This window comes from Oryctolagus cuniculus, chromosome 13 (assembly GCF_051225735.1).
Source record: "Oryctolagus cuniculus isolate XC-2025 breed Fujian yellow rabbit chromosome 13, ASM5122573v1, whole genome shotgun sequence".
Lineage (NCBI taxonomy): Eukaryota > Metazoa > Chordata > Mammalia > Lagomorpha > Leporidae > Oryctolagus > Oryctolagus cuniculus.
Genome location: NC_142879.1, coordinates 55,595,467 through 55,599,770, shown reverse-complemented (window position 1 = coordinate 55,599,770; position 4,304 = coordinate 55,595,467). Strand labels below are relative to the sequence as shown.

Sequence of the window (4,304 nt, the reverse complement as noted above, 5' to 3'; positions counted from 1 at the left end):
AACTAATATTCCGTTCTTTGAAAAACACTTTCCATTTTGCAAATCCCTTGCAAGAAGAGAAATGAAGGACATAAACCCAATGAAGCATTAGTTAAGTACTAACTTCTCCGACCCTAAGACATATATCAAATCTGTTACTAATGTGGGCAATTAATTTACTATTTTTAAGGCTTATTTTATTTATTTGAAAGAGTTACAGAGAGAGGTAGAGACAGAGAGGTCTTCTATCTACTGGTTCACTCCCCAGACGGCCACAACAGCTGGAGCTGCGCCGAACTGAAGCCAGGAGCCATGAGCTTCCTCCAGGTCTCCCACATGGATGCAGGGGCCCAAGCACTTGGGCCATCTTCCACTGCTATCCCAGGCCATAGCAAAGAGCTGGACCAGAAGAGGAGCAGCCGGGACTAGAACCGGAGCCCATAGTGGATGCCGGTGCTTCAGGCCAGGGCTTTAACCTGCTGTGCCACATCACCAACCCCAAATTTATTAATTTTTAATCCTGGTTCTTGTCTACTCAGAGACAGGAATAGGAATACTAATCAGAGACTGCTATCATGTACACACAGAAACAAAGTTTATTTGGCAGTGGGAGAATAAACATCACTTATGTGTGAGTGTGGGCTGCCCTGCACAATACACATGGATGGGCTCTGCCCACAAACTAGTGAGAAAAGGAAAATCCAAAACCGTACCTGCAGCTGCAAAGGAGGGCGGGGGAGTGGAAAAGCTCCCTCCAAGACCAGACAAGACAAAGGCAGCACCTGTAAGTGAGGTCCAAGGCAGAGAGCGCGCACTGGAAACGCTCCTGCAAAGCCCCGAAGAGTCAGACACAACACACCCACGCGAGGACCAAGACAGAAAAGGGGTGCTCTCACCTCTTCCGCCTCCTTTTATCACCTTTGCACCCAAGTCCAGGATGCAACAGATGCATCATGGGAAAGCAGGTGCTTTGCTTGACAAGAAGGACGCATGGGGAAGGAGGATGGTGGGTTCAGATTGCCAGACCTAACTAGCTGCCTGCCTATTTATCCCACAAAAGCATCTGCCAAAAATAGTTACATTTTTTAAAATTCTACTTACTTTCCCCTTCTAACCTACCCTCCCATATAATAGCTAGTATCTACTAAAAAGCCCAAGATTAGAGATAGGGCAGCTGACGAGACCGAACCCCTTCCTCCCTGATGCTTCCCGCCCTCGACTGCTGTGCGGTCGCCACTCTGACGGCCTACCTGCAGGAGAAACTAGAGACCAGCGCCTGGCCCGTGGACTTGGCCACCCTATGAGAGCTGAAGCTCAATGCCAGCCTCCCCACCCTGCTGCTCATCCACCTGCCCTACATGGCCAGTTCCGGTCCAGTAGCACCCAGGGAAGTCCTTACAGGCAACGATGAAGTCATCAGGCAGGTGCTGAGCAAACTCAACTCTGAGGACATCCCTTCCAGGATGGGCCGTGATGTAGCTGTGGTGGCCCGGGAACTAGGTCGCCAGCTGCTACAGAAACAGCCAGTGTCAGCTGTCATCCATCCCCCTGTGAGTTACAACGACACTGCTCCCCGGATCCTGTTCTGGGCCCAAAACTTCTCTGTGGCCTACAAGGACCAGTGGGAAGACCTGACATCCCTCACCTTTGGGGTGCAGGAGCTCAACCTGACTGACTCCTTGAATGACTCCATTGCCAGGCTCTCGCTGACCTACGAACAACTCTTTGGTACCATGGTGACATTCAAGTTCATTCTGGCTAACCGCTTCTACCCCATGTCTGCCAAGAACTGGTTTACCATGGAGTGCCTGGAAATCCACAGCAACGGCTCTGTTGTCTACTTCAACGCTTCCCAGGTGACAGGGCCCAGCATCTACTCCTTGCATTGCAAGTATGTGAGCAGTCTGAGCAACAAGGGCAATCTCCTGGTGGCCCGCCCACAGCCCTCACTGTGGCACGTGACTTCATGACTTCCAGCTTCAGGCTTTCAACGTGTCAGGTGAGCAGTTCTCCTATGCCAGTGACTGTGTCAGCTTTTTCTCTCCAGGCATCTGGATGGGGGTGCTCACCTCCCTTTTCATGCTCTTTATCTTCACCTGTGGCCTGCACCTGATCCTCAAGCTCAAGACCATGGATTGTCGTGGTGACCACAAGGGCCCTACCATCTCTGACCCAGATTGTGTGATGCTGTGCCAATCAGGGGTTCTGGTTGTGATGGTGTCCCAGGCTGTCACCGTCCCACATCATGGCATGCTGGACCCAAGGGCCACCCTCTTGCTACCAAGCATGAGCCTCCAGGCCTCTCAGCTTGTCTTATTTCTTCAACCTGCTGAGGGGCTTCCCTGAGGCTCCCCGTCACCTCTACCAACAAGCTGTAGATATTTTGCCTAGACTAGACCTATCTCCCAGGCTCAGCCATGGTGAACGGCAGGGGTCGTTAGTCCTAGGGTCCCTTGTCCTTCCTTGATTTATTCATGTTTATCTACCATTAACCCTCACTGTCTAAAGTACTTTTGTGTAGCAGATCCTCCCTCCCCAGGGTTTATGAGGCTCCCTGGGCAGCCAAGAGCTTCGGGGGCCCTGAGTTGGACAGAATATAGAAGTAACTAGTTAACTGTCCTGCTTGGTTGTTGTTATCGTGTCTTGGTAATGTTGTGCTGGCAATAAGCATATGCTGGGGTTTATTTCTGTGGTGCGAGAAGGAAGGGACCTGTGTGACAGATGAACTGAGTAGGATCACTGGGTTTGTGGAATGTTTCTACCAGGCGTGCTTGGTGGGAGCAACATGTGCTTGTTTTGTTTTCTAATAAAATAAAGATGGGTCACCAAAAGGAAAAAAGACAAAAGAAGTGCCAGCTGTGTATACCAACAAGCATCTCCCTGCTACAGTCTGGGGTCAGAGCCCAGGACATCTGGTGACCTGGGATGAGGCAAGGGCCCTCACTGAGCAAGTTGCATGTGTGACACCTGATTTACAAACACCAAGAATCATGGTTTTATATCCTCACCAAATCACAGAGACAACCATTGGCTCAGGATGCTTTTCTTCTCTTCTTTTTCTTGATTTTTTCTTCATTCAAATTCATCTTCAGTAGCATCTTTGTAGGACACTAATAAAACAAAACCTCTAGCCTCATTCTGTTTTCTACTTGGTATTTGATATCAGTGATTTTCAAAAGCTGTCATCACTGTCATCTCCCAATACTCCATGAAGTAGGTGGAAATAGATTGCTCTTAATGTCCCTGTAATAAACTGAGGCCCAGAGAAAGCTGAGAGTTTTGTCCAGTCAACCACAGGCCAGCCCCACCAGCTCCCAGACCAGGTTCTCAGCCACTTTGTGGTGACTTGTTGACCACAAGATGCTTACTTTGTGTAGAAGAGCCACAGGCTCACCTTTACCAAGGCATTGGGGGAAGTGCTATTATCACCCACCTACTCCAGGTTGAAATGTAGGGGACATAAGGGATAAGCTGCAGAACAGCCAAAGCTGAGCGTCAGGTGCATTCATGCCTTCACCAGGTATTTGTTGAGCCCCTACTGTGTGCCAGCTGCTGTGGAAAGACAAAGCTGACTGGATCCTGTGTTGTCCTTGGCGGGGGGTTGTTTAGAGAGGGCAGATAAGATGGGCATAAATGACCCCAGTGCAAAGCAGGAAATGGCCATTGCTCTGGCTTAGATATAGTTTGAGGGTAGACCTAAGGTTCCTCAGCATGGTGGTGTGCAGATGGTGGAACCTTTAAGAGGTGGACCTAATGGCAAGGAATCAGGCATTGCCCTCAGAGAGGATTGATGCTGGTCTCCAGGAATGAGTTCCTGTGAGAATGGGTTGACACAAAGAGATGTTGGTCCTTGGATCCTGTCTCATCACGTGATCTCTCCTCCTCTCACTTCTCACACATGCTCTCACCGTGACACCACTGCCATGTTGTGACACAGCCAGGGCACCTCACCAGAGCCCAGATGGATGTGACTGCCCCATCTTGGACATTCAGGTTTCAAAACCATAAACTAAGTAAGTTTCTCTTTTTTTTTTTTACGATTTTATTCTACTTATTTGAAAGACTTGACTTACAGAGAGAAGTAGAGACAGAGAGAGATGTCTTCCATCTGCTGGTTCACTCCCCAAATGGCTGCAACTGCTGGAGCTGAGCCAATTCAAAGTCAGAAGCCAGGAGCTTCTTCAGGGTCTCTCATGTGTGTGCAGGGGTCCAACGACTTGGGCAGTCCTTTGCTGCTTTCCCAGGCTCATTAGCAGGGAGCTGGATTGGAGATAGAGCAGCCAGAACTTGAATAGGTGCCCATATGGGATGCCAGTGCTGTGGGC

General features: G+C 49.6%; 1 pseudogene; it reads left to right on the top strand.

The window, feature by feature from the left end:
- The first annotated feature begins 969 nt into the window (after positions 1–969).
- On the top strand, positions 970–2,325 carry LOC100349774 (V-type proton ATPase subunit S1 pseudogene; annotated as a pseudogene).
- Positions 2,326–4,304: the final 1,979 nt, after the last annotated feature.